The following is a 21248-nucleotide window of genomic DNA, read 5'->3' as shown; positions in this document are numbered from 1 at the left end:
AGGAGTGGAATGGAGTCAGCCAGAGCCTAAAGTGCTACAGAGGGCACTACTGGAGAAATGACCCAAGCTTTTTGAAGGAGCCCAGAAGATCACCATGTGGAGCCCAGACACTGCAATAGGAAGCTGTAAAGTAGAAGTTGCCTTGGATACCCCAAGATGTAAGGGATGTCAGAACTGTGGGAATGCCTGCTGAGGAAAGCTGCTAACAGGGAGTGGAACCAGCCCAAGAGAATGAAGTCTGTTGCTGCTAAATGACAGATCTGCCCACAACAGTCAACAAGCATGAAAGGAATTGGAGATGTGAAGACCCCTTTGACATGGGACATAAAGATATGGAATATGCATAGGTGGCTTTCTGTCTTGCCAGTATTTTTGACTCTATAGGGAATTACAGTTAAGAGATTGCATGAGTCCTTTCCAGTGGTGACAACCTCTGGCAAAGGATCTCCTTCATCCCTCTCCAGAAGAGAAGAGGGAACACAAGAAAAAGCACCTGGTGCAGAGCCCCAATTCTTACTTTATGGACGTGAAATGCCCAGGATGCTATGAAATAACCACGGTCCTTAGCCAAGCACAAACAGTAGTCTTGTGTGTTGGCTGCTCCTCTGTACTGTCAGCCTACAGGTGGAAAAGGATGCTCCTTCAAGAGAAAGCAGCACTGAAAGCCCGTTTCAAGATGAGTGGGAACCTTCCCAATAAACACATCCGACCTTCAGACGAAGATGTAGAACTCTCAGCTCCTCCTGCACCATTCCTGCCATGTTCCCGCCTAGATTATGTACTGAACCTCTGAACCTCCAAGTCAGCCCCAATTAGATGTTGTTTCTTCTAAGAGTTGCCTTGGTCATGGTGTCTGTTCATAGCAGTAAACCCTAAGATAGTATGCATGTGTGCACCCCACCTCATGTTTCACTCAGCTCAGTACTCACTGAGTACCTAGAATGGCAGGCCAGAAAGCTCTCTCTGCCCTTCTTCCCCAACCCTGTGCTAGAGTTACAAACATGAGCAACCACCCCACCCCACCCACCACACACTGCCGATGTTTTTTTCTTTAATGCTAGTGCTGGGGATTTGAACTCTGGTCTTTATGTTTGTATGGCAGTCATTTTACTAAGGTATCTTCCACACCCATTTTTAAAATGAGTGTCTTACCTTTCTATTGTTGTAATATATACCCTGACAAAAACAATCTAAGAGACAAAGGGTTTAGTTTTGGTTCACCATTTACGTTCACTGTAGACAAAAGATAGGAGTCTAAAGCTGATCACCTTGCATCCAACCAGAAAGCAGAAAAGAATGTCTGGGCTCAGCTACCTTCCATTTTATTCTATATGGGACCATAACCCATAGAATTGTGCTACCCTTTGAGGGAAAGTCTTCCTCCCTCAACTACCCTCATCAGGATAAGGCCTCCAAGGCATGCCCCAGGTCTCATCTCCAAGTCCTACCTCAAACTGACCACTGAGATTAATTATCACAGGTCATGTCTCCACTTTTGCCTTAATTTTTGTTGAGATTTCAGTATTGGAAAAATCAACCATCTTTCCCAGACTTTAGGATCTAGTTTTATATAAGAAGCTCCCAATAGCCTGGATAGAGAATCTGGGTGTTTTGAAAACGTTTTCTGGAAAGGTGACCTCCCTGGGCTTGTACGTGTCCTTTAAACATAGGAATGCATTAAGATTTCAATTCAGGTTGCTTTACGCTACGGTACTCACAGCACCAGAGCTGCACCTAGTGTCTACAAGTGGTACTACTGATTTGGGTATATTTTCCTTTCATAACTGTTAGTGCTTGGACTCAAAGAAAAACCTTAGGGCTACTCTGAAAGAAAAACAGCATCCAAATCTCTTTCCTAAGAAACGTATGCCTTGATTTCATTTGAAATAAAAATTTCAAAGCAAGGGTAACTTTTAAATCATTTCAACTCACATTATCACATTTAAATTTTCTGAGCAAAGGATTGTTTTAAAGTAGTATTTTTGTCATGTTTCGGGAAAAATATCCTAAGTTTTTTTTCTATCACTTTCTAAGCATAATAGCTTAAATTGTCTAGAGTACATTTTATGTAATAGGTTATTGTACTGTATATATACGTGTGCACATAGACACGTGTGGAAATGTTTACTTATAGCCCACGCAGTAAAATAGAAGATGAGAGCCTGAGAGCCGCATCAGGACACATCTGTAGGCTCTGCAGATCTCCTTGACTGGATCCCTTTACTTCCTGGCCTTATAACTAACATGCTGAATTTTGCTAGTCATTTTCTTGTAATACGAATGTACATAACTGGAATACTGAGATTCATCATCACAGACTTCAAGAGGTTAGAAAACTTCTTGAAATCAAGCTTATGACTCCTAGCTATTGGTATTAGTTAAGAGTTATTGTTACAAGGTGTACTGGCTGGTTTTGCATCAACTCGACACAACCTGGAGTTATCACAGAGAAAGGACTCTCAGTTGAGGAAATGCTTCCATGAGATCCAGCTGGAAGGTATTTTCTCAACTAGTGACCAAGGGCAGAGGGCCCAGCCCATTGTGGGTGGTGCCATCCCTGGGCTGGTAGACCTGGGTTCTATAAGAAAGCAGGCTGACCAAGCCAGGGGAAGCCAGCCAGTGAGTGACATCCTTCCATGGCCTCTGCATCAGCTCCTGCTTCCTGACCTGCTTGAGTTCCAGTCCTGACTTCTTTTGGTGATGAACAGCAATGTAGAAGTGTAAGCTGAATAAACTCTTTTCTCCCCAACTTGCTTCTTGGTCATGATGCTTGTGCAGGAATAGAAACCCTGACCAAGACACCAGGCTACAAAAAGATTTTATTGTATGACTGTACTAATTTACTCTGGGTACTTGAGCTGTTCCCCCAATGCCCTTTAAGATATTACAATACTCTATTCTTGTATGTATCTACGTGAAGATAAATTTCTCTAGCACATACATCACAAGACATGCTAAGCCAATCCACACTTTTAACTATATTGTTTTCTACTGTAGTATATCTGGGCAGAAGTACATAACCGCTTAAGTATTTTCTTCATTCTTGTAGTTGTAAAATAGCACTTGTGATCTTAATATACATTTCCTAGATTTCTAATGAGGTTGTGTTTCACATTTATGGACTATTTCTGTAACGTGTCAGTTCAGGTCTGTTGTTTCCTCTGCCTTTGTGAGATCCCACAAAGCCCAGACTGAACTTGAACTCACGCTCCTCCTGCCTCAGCCTTTCAAACACCAGTTAAGCACCACCCCACCTGACTTGTTACTCAAGCTTTCAATTACTTTCCCTATTATAAAAAAAAAAAAAAAAAAAAAAAAAGTACAGTCTGGGAACATGGAGGAGGACAGGAGCATAGAAGCTGAACAGAGGTAACCAGCCACATGTCAGAACTTATAACAGAAAATGAGGTGATTAATATGTGACCTAGTCAGGGAACAGCCAAAGCTTATGGCCAAGGTGTTTGTAAATATAACTTAAGACTCAGAGTTGTTATCCCAGGAGCTTGGGGACAGGAAGAGCCCTCACTTTTACACTGAAGACCAAACCTAGGTCATTATGCACACAAATACTCTATTATTGCTGTAGCCTCGGCCCTGCTATAAACACTCGTCTTTAGTGAGTTGTGTATTTCAAATATTCTTCTCCCAGTATAAGTCCTTACCTCCTCTTTCCACTTCAAATTATCATTAGTTCTTAATGTATTCAATAGCCAGTGCAGACCTTTTTACTATCATGTAATAAAAACTCTTTTGCACCAGCTGTGGTGACTCAATGTCAATTTCAGGACCACCAGGAATTAAGAGACTAGCCCGAGATACAAAATTCGTTTCAAGGAAGCCTGGGCTACAATGTAAAACTGGTCTGAATAAACAAACAAAATGCCCAAACTTCAGAAACCCAAGGTCATTTAAAATTTTAATTTCTTTTTATTTTTGCCTCTAACATCGAGTGCTTATTTGGCCTACCCAGAGTTAGTATTTCTATGTAGCATCAGGCAAATATCCTGTTGTAACATCTGCCTCATCAGCATGGTTTCTATCTGTCCACTGTTTCCTGTAATCTACCCACTAACAATCTGAGCCTGTCCTGTCCTGCTGATTGCAGGCGTGGTCCCCCAACAGGTCCTATGTCATCCTCTCACTACTCATCTGCCTCTCAGCTTCCACATAACGTTCTGAGCCATACTGTTACTTACACTCTAACAAAATTTCTTGGGATTTTAATTCAACTTAATTCGATTCTAAAAACCAATGTAGGAAAAACTGTATTACAATACTATCTCTTCCTAACAAAGCACATGCATTGATTTTCATTTATCTTAATGTCTTCAATAAGTTTAACACTTCCAGCGAAAAGGACTTTGCAGTTATTAAACTTAATATTAGCTGCATTGGTTTCTAAATTGATTCTGTACATTGAGCTTGCTCAATCTTTGATTCTAGTAGCCCACACTGTGTATTTGCAAATAATTCCTTAAAAAATAATTCCTGTCACATCCTCCCTTGATTACAAATGAAAGAAAATCTACATCTTTATTCCTTAAAATGAGGAGCCCAAATGGATTTTGATGCTCATATACAGTAGCACCGAGAAAAGTATTCAGTATATGTAGTCTCTACTTTCCAGACATCCAGGTATGTTAGTCTTTAATCTCCTTCCTTAGACAGGGCAATGCTTTCTTTCAATGTGCAGACATATTACACATTCACCACTTTTGTCATTGGGAGAAGTATCTCTTTTTCTGGTTCAAGAAGACAAAGCTATACACTTTCACCTAGGGTTAAGTGCAAACAAATCTCCCAAATTTGTTAAGTCCAGACTCCTACATTTTATTCAGAACGTAGGACAGCATACAGTTGTTTAAAACCCAAAACCTTAAATAAGAACATATATAGCTGGTCTCAGCTACTTTGTGGGTTCTTCGCACCCCTTTGTCCCCCTCACCCTATGTTACCTCCATTACTAGATAGAAGAGAAAGGAGAAAGTGGATACAGAGATTTTTGAGTCTAATTTTTCTTGTTTTCTCTTAGCTACTTTGTGGGCTCTTCTTTTTCCCACCCTTTGCCCCACCCCCATTTCAAAACCTATCACTTGTCCATGGGTAAGCATCTTATTCTACCTGGGAAAATTGGTTGTTATAAAATAGCTATTGGAGTTTATGGTCCTTCGTTTGCCCTCAGAGAAAGAGAAAGAAGAATGGGGGTAGGGGAGAGGAGAGATTCCCTGAATCTAATTTCTTTTCTTAAAGATCAATTTATTTTATTTATATGTGTACACTGTAGCTATCTTCAAACACACCAGAAGAGGGCATCAGATCCCATTACAGATGGTTGTGAGCCACCATGTGGTTGCTGGGAATTGAACTCGGGACCTCTGGAAGAACAGTCAGTGCTTTGCTCTTAACCACTGAGCCATTTCTCCAGCCCCTCTAATTTCTTTTCTTTTGTTTCTTCTTTGAGCAAGATTGCTAACAAACTGCAACCAACCCCCACTGAATGACCACCAACCACCAAATCTGCCTCTGGGTGGCGGGAGGCCTCTGAAAAGTTCCCAGAATTCCACACATCACACAACTGGAGAAACCACACAAAGCAAGAGCACAAGGCAAGTCACGGTGCGCTGCTGTGGCCAGTTTGAAGCAGCTCCATAGCCCAACACCTGGGATTAAAATGAAAACACACTGTAATATTTGTTTTTAAAGAAACTAAAATTCCAGAATCCTCACGTCATTTTCCCCATTAATTACACTTGCTAATTATAAACAGACATTTTCAACAAAGTAAGAGTTGTTTTGGGTCAGTGGCCAAGGTTTTAAACGAACCTCTCCTGTTCTTTCTACTGGAATGGCTTTGCCTTTGATGTAAGGAAACAGCAGCTCACCAACTCCACCACCTGTGTTAAATTGCATCTTTTTGACATAGAACATTATTTCATTTCCCCTTTGAAACCTTCACGTAGTTTCTGGATGCACAGAGTCCTTGGGAAGTCAATCCTTCCTAAGTTATCCCTACTATCTGAGGGCAATGGACCATAAATTCCAATCACTATACTATACATACACTGAATTTTCTGAGATAGTCTAGAGCCATGATGCCTGCATTTGCTATTCTGTGAGCTAGTCCTTGGCTCAAACTGCTCATACCTGGTGCTGCAGGTACTTGAGCTGGGCCCCAGTCACTTTCTGGTGCAACTGGGTATGGATGGACAGGACCGATAATGGTAAGAAAACACCTTGAATACCTTTTCTGGGCTAGACTCACTGGTCCAGTGGACATCTTTGCAACACTGCCTGCATAACCCTGAAGTGTAGGCTTCTTTATCTTCAGAAAAATCACTGGGCTTTGGAGATGCCTTGTTCATAATTCTGTTGCAAATGACCATACTTCCCACAATGGAAGCACTGGGCACTTTGACATTGGAGACCTCTAACTAAAGCTTGACTCATATATTAGTATGATACATGTTCAGACTAATATTGGTCATATCTCTTATTCGTCCATCTGTAGGCACTGCTCATACCTTTAGTGTTCTAATAACTTTACATTCAATATTTGCATTCTCATACGCCAAGGTTTTCAACAACCCCTGCCTTGCACCAGGGTCTGATACAGCTTGGTTCATAGCGGAGACTAATATTTGTAAACCCTCTGAAAAGTTCCAAGAACACTAAACAACAGACAATCCTAACACTATCTACACCTGGCAAAACCATGCCTCTGCTAGAGCACCAGACAAATCACAGCCGTGGTGGTTGTTTGAAATAACCCCATATCCCCACACCAGGGTTAAAACAAAAACACAATCTTATATTTCTAGGCTTTTTGTTTTGCCTTCATTTTCAAGACAGGGTTTCCTGTGTAACAAGCCCTGGTTGTCCTGCACTCAGTTTGTGGACCAGGCTGGCCTAAAAATCAGAGATCTGCCTACTTCTGCCTCCTGACTGCAGGGATTAAAGGCATGTGCTATTTCTGTTTTTAAAGAAGACAAAATTCCAAAAGTGTTACTACAAACCTGTACAATGGCTCAGAGGCACTTGCTCCCCCACCCTACCTAACTAACTAACCTTAGCCCAATGTTCTGAGTTCAATCCCAGAGATCCCCACATTTAGAGGAGAACCAATTCCCTCACATCATCTTCTGACCACCACAGGAAACACGGCTCCCAATAATTAAATGCTAAGTATTTATCTTTAAGTGTTTAACGACAGCCTGGAATGTTACTCAGTGGTACTTACTTGCCTACTACCTGCAAGGCCCTGGGTTTGATCCCCAGAATCTAAATGGATAAAATCTCCAAGTAACGTTAAATGTATTCTGTAAGACTATAATGTATTTAACATCAGAATAACCTTTTAAATAACTTCATGTATACTGGACAAATTTAGAAATACGTTCAGTAAGGACCCCAATGACGTGACCAGGAGAGTCAGCTCATTACTGTGAGTATACACCTCTTAGAGAGGCTATGGACTCAAAACATTTTAGTAATTCCTAGGCTGCTACATAAGCCTGCCCCCTTGTTGCTGAGACAGCGTTCATTTTAATTTAGTAAGAGGGGAATCTCAAGATGGTGGGGAAGGCATGACGGTATGAAGCTGCTGGTCAGACCTCACCCCGGTCAGAAATTCGTGCCAGCAGCAGTCATCTGCTCACGTTTTCCTTTTAGACCCCAGCTCATGAAATGAAGCCACATTACAGTGCTCACCTAGATCATCCCTCACAGGCTCTCCACCTCTTTTGTCTCACTGCACATCCCCGGCTGTCCTGGAAATCACTGTGTAGACCACACAGGTCTCGAACTCGCAGATCTGGGTGATGAGATTAAGGATGTGCATACCATGCCCACCAGATCCTGAATCACTTTACTGAAAAGTTTTCCAAGTGAAAAAATATTACCTTTTACATAATTTACAAAATGTATGCAGACCTATCACTAGATGGCAGTGTACTACTAACAATTCAGTGAAAAGATAGCTAGGCTAAAACTCAATTGGTAGTTCTTGCCTAATAGAGTAAGGCCATATACTGGATCTGTAATGTTAGGAAGCAAAACTACCATAAAAAAACAAAAAAGCATGTTAAAAATTAATCATCAGGGCAATTTAACATGTTCAAAATTCTCAACTCTTTACTTTTTTAAATGTATAATTTACTTTTATGTTCACTGGTGTTTTACTTGCATGTTTATCTGTGTAAAAGTGTCAGCTGCTTTGGAACTGGAGTGATAGATAGGTGTGAACTGCCTTGTGGGTCCTGGGGGTTGAACCCGAGTTCTCTGGAAGAGCAGCCAGCCAGTGCTCCAAACTCCAGAGCCATCTCTCCAGCCTTAACTGTTTGTGTTCTTAACCAAGTATTTTAAGAAACGAATTTTAGAAGAGATTTGCACTAAAAAGATACTATATTGAATCCTGATAGTAACGAGGGTGGGGTGAGACACCAACCCAAATAGCCAATGATAAGAACTAGTTTAAACTATTGTATATAAATTTAAATATCAGATGGGCATTATAGGCTGTCTAAATATGGGCTGAACAGGGCGGGAGGTAGAAGCATGTTTCTGAATTCAGAAGCTCCAACACTTAGGAGCCAGAGACAATGGATCTTTGTGAGTTTGAGGCCAGCCTAGTCTACAAATTGAATTCCAAGATGTTATACAGAGAAACCCTGTTTCAAAAAACCAAACAAGGTGTGGCGTGAACATGGGGAAGCAAAAGAAAACAAAGAAATGTGCGACTATGAAGCGAATGCTTCGTCTCAGAGATGAGCAACTTAAAGAGAAGAATAGGTTAAAGCCTAAAAAGAAAGAAAGATCTGAGTGCGCAGAAGGAAAGAGAAGTTCCCCAGCATCCTTCCTGCTTGTTCTTCCAGTATAATACACAGCTGGGTCCGCCTTACCACATCCTTGTGGATACCAAACTGAACTTAGTGCAGTCAATGATGGGCTGTCTGTATGCCAAGTGTATTCCTTGCATAACTGATTGTGTAATGGCTGAAATTGAGAAATTGGGGCAGAAGTACCGTGTGGATCCACGATTTGACCGATTGCCATGCACACACAAAGGAACCTATGCCGATGACTGCCTGGTACAGAGAGACTCAGCACAAGTGTTACATTGTGGCCACAGTTGACTGTGACCTCAAAAGAAGAATCTGGAAGATCCCTGGTGTTCCTATTATGTACATTTCTAACCTCAGGTACAACATCGAGCAGATGCCAGATGATTACAGAGCCCCTCGATTCTAATTCTCACTCCACAGAATCCGCCTACCATTCTTGGACCAGCTAGTTAAATACGCTTTCTGTTTTTAATTAAAAAAACCAACCAAACTTGCAAACCTGTGGTATGTATTCAGATACTTGGTATTGTAATCAAATGCACAGGCCCACTGGTGTCAATGTTGCTATAGACCACTTTCTACAGTTTATGAAAAAATGTTATTGAAAACTGTCTTAATCACTCAATGTGGCATCCAAAATCATATGGTCCAAGTACTGTTTTCAACTGTTTCTACTTTAACATGCCATTGGAACTTTCCTTTCATCTCCATAATAGTATGCAAAGCAACAGAATGTGAATACAACTTGGCTTTCCTTTGAAACACTAGTATAGACAGATACCCACAATGCTTCAGGGAGCGCTGGATGTACCATGCAATGATTCAAAGGGAGGAACATGTTGATCTGTCTGAAAAATGGGGAAAGAAAGAAAGAGAGAGAGAGAGAGAGAGAGAGAGAGAGAGAGAGAGAGAGAGAGAGAGAGAGAAACAGGCTGAGCAGAGGGAAAGGGACAAATTAGATCATCTGGTCAGTAAGGACCCAGAAGTCAGAAAGGAAGTTAAGTACTACAGCTTTAGTGATAATAACAGGGAGCAGGCTACTGCAGGGTTCTGATGGTGATGTCTGTGCTAGAGACCGCATGTGTGATCAGGGCAGAAAGCAATGTGAATACAGAAAGTGGTCCTGGGTATTCACAGATGGTAGATATGCTGATGTGTTGAATGTGAAATGTGATGGATCAAGGGGAGCTCTCCAAGTTTTAGGACATAGCAACTAAAATGTTAGACACAGTGAAATACATAACTGAGATCAGAGTTCAGTCTCAGCATGTTAAGTTCCTATTGTTAAGTGGATTTTGCCACTAAACAAAAAAGTCTGGGAGGATTGAAGTACAAACTGTAATTCTAGCACTTGGAAAACAGATCTCTCTGGAGTTGACCAACCTGGTCAAGGTTAGTCAGAGAAACCCAGTTTCAAGAAAAGGAAGAAAGGAAAGAAAGGTACAACTTACAGCCATTTAAGTTAGGGGGAGAGGGGTCAAAGTGAAGAGACTAAACTTCCTTGGGAGCACTCAAAAATAAAGACAGACATACTAAGAATCTTTAAAAATAATGTGAATCCTATATTTCACGTAGGACACCTGATAAAGGATGGCATGTTCTGTAGTTAGTATGCATGTGAGCAAGGGAAATAGCAGGAAGGCAACTGCATCATTGTAGACTCTCCTCAGGCCACTAATCTAAAGCAGCCCAATAAAATACACACACCCTACACTTCTAAGGCATGCAAATTCTCTAGAGCTTGTTTATTCACAGGATAACCCGAGATCTGCTGCTGGCTGTAAAAGCCACCCACCAGTGAATTCACACAGCTGCCAACTGAGTATAACTTAAACATCTAAATCAGCTGTGTTCCTGGGATGGGTGAAATGCTTCTAAGTAGAACACTCTAAACTTGTATAAGCTTTAACTTATACTATTTCTGTGTAAGAGTTTGCTTGCATACATAGTTATGTACCATGAACATGCCTAGCGTCTTCAGAGTTCAGAAGAGGGCATCCACAGTTTCATAGAAGTGGAATCACAGTTGTGAGCTGCCACTGAGTGCTGGAAATTGAACCAGAGTCCTCTGGAAGAACAGCTAGTGTTCCTAATTGCTAAGACATCTTTCCAGCCCCTTCCCCAAATTTTATATTCATCTATCCACCTGGCATCTAACAGTTAATTACAAATGTAGAGTATGTACCAATATTTAATTTTTTAAAAATTATGTACGTGTGTGTGTGTGTGTGTCTGCAAGTGCAAGTATCCATGAAGGTTAAATACTACAGATGTTGATGCTGAAGACCTGTCTTGGATCCTTACCAAGAAAAGAACACAACTCTTCACCACTAACCCAATTCTTCTGCCCCTACATAAATACTTATGCGATACTTTAACCAAACAAATATTACTTGAGCTGCTTGTTATACCCTGACTTAAATACAAAGCATCTCGCAAGATTTATGTAAAGAACAGGTACTCAAGATTTATGGACATGAACATTTATAAACATATTCCTAATTAGTTTAATTATCGATATAACTTAAAATTATGACAGTGGGGCTTAGCATTATAGAGATAAATAACCGTAAAATAGAAATCCCAAATGTACTTTCTAACTTCCATTCACTTTTCTGCTCATCACAACTCCTCAGAGCTTCCTTTGTAAAATCTACCATAAAGTATGACAAAAAAAAATTGAAAGGCTAAAAGTGAAAAAGCCTTTCTATAACACACAGCCTCAAACAGGGAGTGAATGGGGAAGCTGTGTGTATGGCTAGGCTGATAGCCATCAAACTGCAAAGTTAAGGTGACAGCCTTCCTCCACAGCTTTAAGTAGATGCATGTAAATGAACTGCCACAAATAAGATGTAGCCTAAACCCCAACACTTGCCTCGCCTTGATAAAGCTAAGGATTAATATTACTTCTCCTAAATATAAACCACACCTACACAATCTTCACAATTTCTACTTCAAATTAGGTAGTTCACTAAGTATGAATACCGTAAACTTCCTACCACCGAAGTACAAACCTATAAGCTTTTATGTATTTCTTCTCCTCTGAAAAAGAACTTTTGTTTCCACTCAAAAAAGGAGCACTTCATACTACTGATCAGTGAGTAGCTCAAGTTTGCTTCCTAAAGCAAAAGGACGACTAGGGCAATAGACTCCTCGCATTCCTTTTACCACTGGTCCAAGTTCTTGCTAAATTTAGTTTTATTTCCATTTTAACTCTAACTAAAGGTTACATAACTTAAAATCTAACCCCAGTTCTCAACTTCAAATTCATGACTGCATAATTACAAAAAGGACAGCAAGAATACTCAACGTGCACCCTTCAAGTGTTCCATTGTCACTGCCGTAGCAGTATGCAAGCCCTTCATTTTCATTTTATGTCACCTCATGTACTTTCTCTGCCTTGTAGTCCATCTCCTGATATATAAATAGGGCTGACTGGTAACTTACTTAGGCTAGCCTCAAACTAGATTCCCTCCTTCCACTTCCAATGTTGGCAATTATAGGCACACAGTACCCAACTGACTCTACTGACTTTTGAAAGTGTGTATCTTTGACCTGCATATCTGATCAGAATTGATGTGCATACAAAATCCTGAAGCACTGTTACTGAAAGATAAAGTTGAAAAGGCCCACAAAGTAGCTATTTCACGATCACGGTTATGAAATATCAAGTAGGAAGACTACGAAAATCAGCTTAAATCCTTGCTTAGCAGGGAGACACAGCTTTAACTGGGTCGGAGCTGTAATTCAGTTGGTAGAGTGCCTGACTGTCATGCAGGGAGCTTTGGGTTTCAGTCTCTACAACGGCAGAAAACAAAAATGGCACCAGGCCTGTTTCAGACGGCACTTAAACACAGCAGGAGGACCCCAAATTCAATGTCATCCTCAGCTGTATCCTAGGTGTGAGGTTTTGCAGGCTATGGTTGATTCCCTTTTTAGTTTGATGTGTTCTTGACTCAAAATATTCCCACTAACTTTACAAAGTTGCATGCTCTTTGATGTTACATAAAGGCTATAGGTAAAGAGCCTCAAATTATTCCAATGAATGAAACTTTAAAAATGCATTAAGAAGGCTGCAGAGATGGCTGAGTGGTTAGGAGCACTGACTGTTCTTCCAGAGGTCCTGAGTTCAATTTCCAGCAACCACATGGTGGCTCACAACCACCTGTAATAGGATCTGATGCCCTCTTCTGGTGTGTCTGAAGACAGCTACAGTGTATTCATTTACATAAAGTAAACATTTAAAAAAAGTGTAAACAGTAACAAGAAACCTAACAAATGCTACACAAGCACTGCATTATTTTAATCTAAATTATTTAGCATCGTTACTGAGAAATCTAAATTGCTTAGTATTGTTACTGAGAAGAAATTAGTATTTGCATGTAAAAATTTGTTCAGATCTTCAACAATTATATATCACATATTTCTTTTTTTTAAAAAATGTACTCTTCATATACCCAAAGGTGGCCTAAATCTCATCAGATAAGAATAAATTTGAACTTCTGATCCCAAGTGCTAATATTACAGATGGGACCTACTGTGGCAGGTCTTAAATATTTGACAAACTAATCTGTTATTTAAATAAGTATGTCCTATAGGGAGCTGGAGAGATGGCTCAGCGGCTTCTAACTGCTCTTCCAGAGGTTCAAATCCCAGCAACCACATGGTGGCTCACAACCATCTGCGATGAGATCTGATGCCCTCTTCTGGTGTCTAAAGACAGCTACAATGTACTCACATACATGAAATAAATAAATAACTCTTTTTTAAAAAAGTATGTCCTATAATGTTCCTAAGTTAACTAAAATACATTGCTAAGATCCAAACGTGTTTTTAATTCTAAAGCACTAGTGAGGTTCTAGCCAGATGTCTCAGCAAGTAAAGATGATGCCACCTAACTCCTGCAAGCTGTCCTCCTACTCCACACCTGGGCCATGGCTGGCACATGTATGCATGCATGCACACAAAGTGGGTTTAGTTTAAACTTTTAAAATACGCCAGGAGAAAATAACCACTCTCAAAAATGTTGGCTTAAACAAAAATACAAGTCAAAGTGAAATCTGTTAATACTGCATTTCCCCAATAGATATTATTCAAGGTTAAACGAAATAATTACCAAAATTATAAGCCAAGCAAAAAGAACAAACTGCAAAGTATTACCAAAACTTTGTTTTTATTTTCAATACAAGATAAATACCATGCTTGTTACTAGCGCAGTTTAAGGCCAACAACGGCCATATAGAAAACTGCTGAACAGTCACCTAAATGCTAAAGAAAGAAAAGACAAAGTAAACATTAAACACAAAATTGCAAGTACAAACATTTTAATAAAATGGGAATGAGCCTTTTGAAAGAAGCTAATATGGAAGTCTAGTTTTCATGGACATCAAAAGAATGCCAATGCCTATTGAATGGAATATCACCTTACCTTTTGCACAGAAATCTTATGAAGTCACCACATTCAATAGCTAAAATCTCAAGACTTTCTTTGGCCTTCTGGTATTAGACAACTTATTTACAAGGGGTGATTATTCAATAACTCATAGGTATTGTAATATGATACATTTTTTTTTCTTGTTAAGGGTTTTCCATAGAAAATTGTAAAACAACTTTGTAAGGCTGTGCTGGGCTGTAAACTACTTTGCTAATATACCATGGGATGCAAAGGAAAGAATATAATAGACCTTTTCTTAAGGCTAAAGTCATAAATGTTATAGTTGCAGTCCTCAAAATACATTATGATTCACCTCAAAGGATCATTTCCCATTAAATATCACCTGAGTACTACAATTTCAAAAGTAAAACATGAAAAAAATCATGAATTTATCCGTGTATTTTAAAATAATTTGCACACAGAATGCTGAGAATAGTGTAGGGGGAAAAAACCTTTCAAAATGAAGTATTTTGCTAAAATGAAGGGTATATCCAATTATAGAGTGAACGTGACTTACTCCCATGGTGGAGTTTTAGGGTACTCCGATATGAAGAACTGCTCGTAGTATTCACTATCCACAAATATACCATCCAAGACCTGTGTGACTTCAATTAAACGTTACCTATGTTTTTAATGCCTCCCATTACAACATAATTAATGTAGCAGGAAGTTTTAAAAACTTGAAATCTGACTGTATATGACCAAGAATTCATACACCCCAAAAAAATCCATAGTAGCTGTATAACTACCAGGAACTTTTAAGAAACACTGGGCTAAGACAAACCTAAAGCAATCTGAACATAATACAATGGCCTGAATATTTAGAATATTCGTAAATTCATATTGCTTCTTTCTAGTGCCAAGAAAGAAGAGTGTAAGAACTTCCTCCCAGAAGCCTAGACGCTTAATACTTTTTCTATTTTGACTTAAAACTAAATCTAAATCTTGATTTAAATAAAATCTAAATTAAAAAAAAAATCTCACCTTATGAACACAGAAAACATCACATATAAGGCCACATCTCAAGAAATTCATAATTTTTGGTTGAATGTTTATTTAAAAATTAGTCTAAGGCTTCTAGGAGTCAAGTTGCTAAAAATAAATACACCAGTGCTTAAACTGAATATTAATGTTAACACATATACTATAAGAACATAAAAATAGAATGCTTTGCTACAAAAACCCTACTTAATATATTTTAGCACAAAAAAGTCTAGTATGTACAATGAAAAAGCGTGCATTTAGTAAGTACATACAACTGGGGGAAACATTTACAGAGGGCTATGGGATGCAAATGAAGTTCACGAATAAAATGTAAAAATCAGTTTATCTGTGCAATAGCAAGAATGTCAGTACTGTCTTCTCAGTAAAAAACCAGAACATGAACTTCCTCTTAAAATGACTTCAACTGAAGACTAAAACACAATATTGGGCCACCTCCAAGAAACAATGCAGTTACCACTTGGGTAGCAAAACTAAAATGACAAGAGCACTCCAATCGAAGAGTCTCGCAGTAGCATCTCATGTATGACACAGAATGTACTTAGGCTATTGGCACATTTCAACACAGGGAAAGAGAAAGTCTTACCCTTTTCAACAATTTCCCTCCTTTACTATAAAATATTGTACAACATTCATAAAAACTTCCATGTTTATTTTTAGAACTGACTTTAAACTAGTAAAAAACTAAAGCAACAGTCTCCATAGGAGAATCAAATTAAAATAATACCTTAAGCTACATGCTACTTGTAAATTCCAAATTGTAGTTAACTGCTTAAGATTATAGGTTAAGGAGACATTAAATGGCCTAACATATATGATCAATAGCTATAGCAAGTCACTCGAACCTTGCTCACCTTGCTGATGAAAACTGACAAAACAGAAACATGTAAATAAATTTACACAGAAAGAATCCTTTCTACAAATGTTACTTCCTTTACCTCAAAGCAGTACATCAGATTCGAGGTGCTGCTCCAAGAGAAATGCCATGTGGGGCTTTACCCCATCTGCAATCGCACTGCCAGTGGCAAGGAATGTGAGTGCACAGCACCAGGCTCAGCTAGGACTCAAGCAAGATGAACCCCAGCTCTTTGCACTGCCACTTTAATATGAACTACATTTTTAAAAACTCTCCCTAGCTCCTTTTTTCTTCTCTGATTTCTTTTCTCTCTCTTTTTGGTGTCTTTGTAGAATTTTATCTCTTTGGATTGTTTTTACACAGTAAAAACCAGTTTTCCAATGAAACTGGCTCCTAAACAACAGAAGGGTTTTGACAAATAAAACAAGGTTTGTAATATTTACTTTTACTGTTATACATTCATGTGTTATCAGGTAGGAGACATTGCAAAATGAGACAAACCAAAGTTATTTATTTCTTCCTGACAACACTTGAAGTAATGGACTAGCAGCAGCAAACAACGCTAGTCCACTCGCACTATCTGCATCCAATCATGAAATGAAATAAGCCAGGCAAGAGGGGTGACACAAGAGAGCAATGAAAGAGTTCCAACGGATTTTTTTAAAGATAAAAATAAAAAAGATTAAAATTAGTACAAAATCTCCAGTTTCATTTCAAGTATATGTATTTTTGATTCCATTTTTAAAATGTTCAGAGAAATGCTATCTATGGACATTGTACTTACCTTTTAATCTCACTATTAACTAATCTCCCTTGTAAACACATGAATGTCCAAACGGCATCACATTAGGGTATTGTAACTAAACTATTAAAAAATGACACACTCACAATACCTATATACAAAACAAGAAAATAGATTTTGATACAACTCTCAAATTTAAAGGTAATTGAATTTCAACAAGATTAAACACTTAAGAAAATCATTTCTGAGAGCTAACAACAGTTCTGGTAAACACCAATGATCCCTTGCAAAAAATACTTTGCTCACAAAACATTTTAAAATGAACTGGCAGTGGCATGGGTACTTTTGAGTATTTTAAAAGCAGAAACGGTGAAACTGAAGAAAAGTACAAATCTCTCAAGATGCACATTATGTACCATGGTACATACCTTAAACACTGCTCTGAAATTTTGGTAAACTTTAAAAGCCAATGCATACTATCCAAAGATCTTTCACAGGTAATAGATCTTTAAAACATGTTTAAAACAAATTAAAAAGGACTTTATCTAAAAATTCAGATTTTTTAACCTTCCTATAAAAATAGGCAATCAAATTAGCAGTCTGTCTCTTGCTAATTTTGCAGAACACATGCTAGCCAGGTGCTTTAATACAACCTTTTATTAAGGCTGAATTTTTTTAATCAACTGATAACTAACTAATCAAGCATAAATCAACAAAGTTACAGGTATATACACAGAATTCCTTGAACCATGAAGACAGTGTAACTATAATTTTTCATTATTCATATTGAATACAACCCAATGTTAATAAACATTACACTCTTCAGAAATCTGTATCAAGTACAATACTAGGCCTTTCTTTACTCGTTTATCTTGTTCTGTGGCCATAATTACACTGCCTATGGCACCATCAGCATGAAACAGTAAATTACTGCATGAAATCAGAATTATCAAGATCTATCTTAAATGCTAGCAGTTCACAATTTATTGTTTCAGTGTATCTGAGTTGTGATTAAGCTGCACTACTGTAGCAAATACATGAGTTTTTACCAAAAAGGTTACAACCTTAAATTTTTTGACCCCTAACACATTGACTGGATTGCTGTCAAATTTCAGTTTTTACACGTTTACATACCATTCAGCAAAATCACAAGCTAACTAGGTAAAAACAGCTAGAAAAGCAGAATATAGAAATATTAAATACCCATGTAATCACCTATTCTAATATCAAAATCAAGGGCAATAGACACTTAATTAGTCATGTTTAATTCACTGAACGCAAGATTAGATTGATGCATATCCAAACACGCTATTGCAATGCTTTTTTAAAGGACAGTAAAAACGTCATAGTAACATTATCTTCAGATATTGCTGAACACAAGACTTTCCCTGAGGTGTAAACATCAAATAACTTGAACAGCTTTACACATCAGCCCCATTAAACAGTTTATTACAACACTACATCTATTGTAATCAAATTGGTGCTGTTTACAGACATTATCATATGAACATTTTAACAAGAACAAACTACTACAAAAACAAGCATTTACTTGACTTTTTTTCCAATTGCTTGCACATTATAATGGCCAAATATATATAACCAGTAATAAAGTTGCAAAAGCTATTAACGTTTTAAATCACACAGGTTTCCTTCAAATAAAAACAGTTAAGCAACATAAAAAATAAAAGTAGAGCTACTGGTTACCATGTATGCAGATTTGCTTTATTCAGATCTATTCCTGTTCAGTTTATCCATGAATCCTTACAGGTTCAGTTCAATCACAAGAAGCAAACTGCTGGACAAGCGTCACTTTCCCCCGTGAAGACTGTTTTGTCTTGGAAGGTGTTCCTCTTCCTTCAGCTGTAATGTGTCAAAATTTGTGATGTAGATTTTGCTATTCCCCAGAATACACAAAAAAAAGTTGGCTTAGCTATACATACACAAGTCGTGCAACTATTCACTGTTAGGGATTCTAACACAAAATAAAAAGTAACTCAAACAGTAGCTGCTTACAAGGTGGAGAAATGCTCCTATGTTTACAAAGTGAATTTACAAATTCAAAATAAAGAATTCTCTTATTTCATTCTTTTTTACTTATTACTTTCTTTGAAATCCAGTGATTCTCATTTGAGGACCACTGTGCAAAATATGGTAATTTTAAAAAGAACCGAATCACAGTAACAAATGAAAATACAGCAGCTACTGTTTCTGTGATGATGAGAACAACTGTAAGTCATTGTCTAAAATATGCACACTACAAAATAAATGAGAAAATGCTTGGATTTGAATGTAGATATTTTTCATTCATCCACATATCGATAGATTTAACAAATGCTGAACTGAATATAAAATGCAAAGAAATTTACAAATTAACTGTATTTGACAGCATACATGAACTTCTGCCAATTTGTTATAAACCAATGGAGTTCCATGTTACAAAATTTATTAGTAAATACCTCAGTATGGTCATTAAATATGACATCCACATACAAATCTTTAGACACAGTACAAATTCTGAGACATTACTGTCATTCTATTTCACCTATATCCACTAACCAAACACACACTAATGAGAATCTACAATGATAAATTTCATTGAAAACTTACATAAAGGGGGAGAGGGGAACCCAACAATAAAATTGATACTATAGGCTCAGGAATACATATTTATGTAAATTTCAAGTAAATGTCCAAAAAAGAAACATTAATTTAAAAAATGATCACTTTCATGCTAAATATTTAAAATAGAATTAAGGGATATTTTAATATTTTTCAAAAGCATACAATACTTAGTAGAGGCATCCTGTCACAAAAATAATTTTAAAAGATTCTTTGCTTTATAACTATGAATTTTACAATTATGAATTTTGTGTTCATTTCTCTATTGGAAGGATCTTAGGAATATGTATATACATAATCATCCTCCCTAATAAAACCTTAAATCTTAAAAATACAAAAAAGTCTTTCTCAACTGCATTCTTTAAAGAGTCGGTTAAACTATTTATAGAAATCACCTTCTGTACCTTCTCTTTCATGATATGTTGTTAGGCTTATACAGAGGAATTATTTAACAGAAAAAAAAACTACAATGTCAGTTTTCAAATGTTTTAGTTTTATAGGTTACAATTCTGGTAGATATCTTTGTTTTCTGGGATTGATGCTGAAGACTGAATCCAAGACTCCACAACATACTAATCCCATGACCTACACTAACACCTCCAGCACTAGTGATATTTAAAAACAATAAATTATTAAAGAAAGATAAAGCGGGTGTTTTAATCTACAAAAAAAGATTGTAGAAAATTCATAAATCCTACAAAAAAATGCTATCTCCCCTAATATTTTGGTTATGTTGTAAAGGATGAAGAATCACTGAAAGAAAAATTAAAGTCACAGTACGGGGAGGTGGGTCAACTCTTTCAAAAAGCCACAGCATATAGATATTACCATGAGCCCAATGGAAACTTACTACTTGTATACAGGAAATCCTGTTGTGAGATCATAAAACATATGTTTATGCAGAACCAATGCACTCACTCATCTTTTGCTTCATTATATTATAGATAAGTCTTTACTAATTGATAAATCTTCAAATTTTACCATACAGACATAAAATTTAGGGAATAGCTTAGAAACTTTTATTTCTAGTTCTAAACACTTCACATAAACACAAATTTTACAATCTCAAACGGAAGCAAAATTTGAAGGCAATACAACCCATTTCCAATAATCCAATTCCATATTATAGACTCAAATGTCTAAGTAGACATCTACATAAACAAAGATACTAAAAAGCTTTGAAATAACAAAATACATTTGATGCCCATATGTTCAAAACTGCATTTGATCAAATCTGTAACGTCAAAGTCACACAATTACTTGTTTTACCTGTCAGTTATAAGGACCTACGTGACCAGCTATTAAATGAACTAAGACAATGGAACTTGCCTTAAAGTCTGCAAGCTAAAGCAAGCAGTAACATTTCCATGAAATGCTTACATTTGAGATAATGTACTATCAGTTATGAACAACTCAAAAATTGAGTTTTGATTATATATCCAATCTTAGTATTACTCGTATCTTAAAATTCAAAGTAAATTAATCTTTCAAGTAAAATATTTGATTGTATTTTTATTAGAATTCTCATAGGTTTTTATGTTGAGTGTTTGTTCTTACTTCTGAAACAGAGTTTTAGTGTAGAGGCCTGGCTCGCATGAAACTCCACATGTAAAACAGGCTGGCCTGGAGCTCCTGCATCACTTTTTAGGTGTTAAGGTTACAAGTGTGCACTATCACACCCAGCTTACAGGTTTTTATCTTCATGTGCTGAAGAATCCTCACGTAATTTTAGAAATGTAATGCTTTTAAATTAAT

At 37.5% G+C, this 21248-nt stretch overlaps 1 protein-coding gene and 2 pseudogenes across 5 annotated transcripts in view; 2 read left to right on the top strand and 1 right to left on the bottom strand.

The window, feature by feature from the left end:
* The first annotated feature begins 520 nt into the window (after positions 1–520).
* On the top strand, positions 521–662 carry LOC308435330 (small ribosomal subunit protein eS27-like; annotated as a pseudogene). Its single transcript has one exon. The product of its transcript is annotated as a small ribosomal subunit protein eS27-like (transcript).
* Positions 663–5533: 4871 nt separating this feature from the next.
* The window catches only part of CPSF6 (cleavage and polyadenylation specific factor 6), a 38140-nt gene continuing 22425 nt past the window's right edge, over positions 5534–21248 (bottom strand). For 2 of the 3 annotated variants that reach the window (XM_080935179.1, XM_080935181.1), the window contains exon 10: positions 14116–18734. The gene's annotated coding sequence lies outside the window, so the exon portion shown is untranslated. Of the gene's footprint in view, positions 5661–14115; positions 18735–21248 lie in introns of those variants that run through there. The other variant, XM_080935180.1, reaches the window with a different exon arrangement.
* Positions 8702–9246, top strand: LOC308435313 (rRNA-processing protein FCF1 homolog; annotated as a pseudogene). The gene has a single exon. The product of its transcript is annotated as an rRNA-processing protein FCF1 homolog (transcript).

This window comes from Micromys minutus (assembly GCF_963924665.1).
Source record: "Micromys minutus genome assembly, chromosome: 22".
NCBI lineage: Eukaryota > Metazoa > Chordata > Mammalia > Rodentia > Muridae > Micromys > Micromys minutus.
The sequence above is the reverse complement of the archived record's forward strand: the minus strand, read 5'-3'. Positions and strand labels throughout refer to the sequence as shown.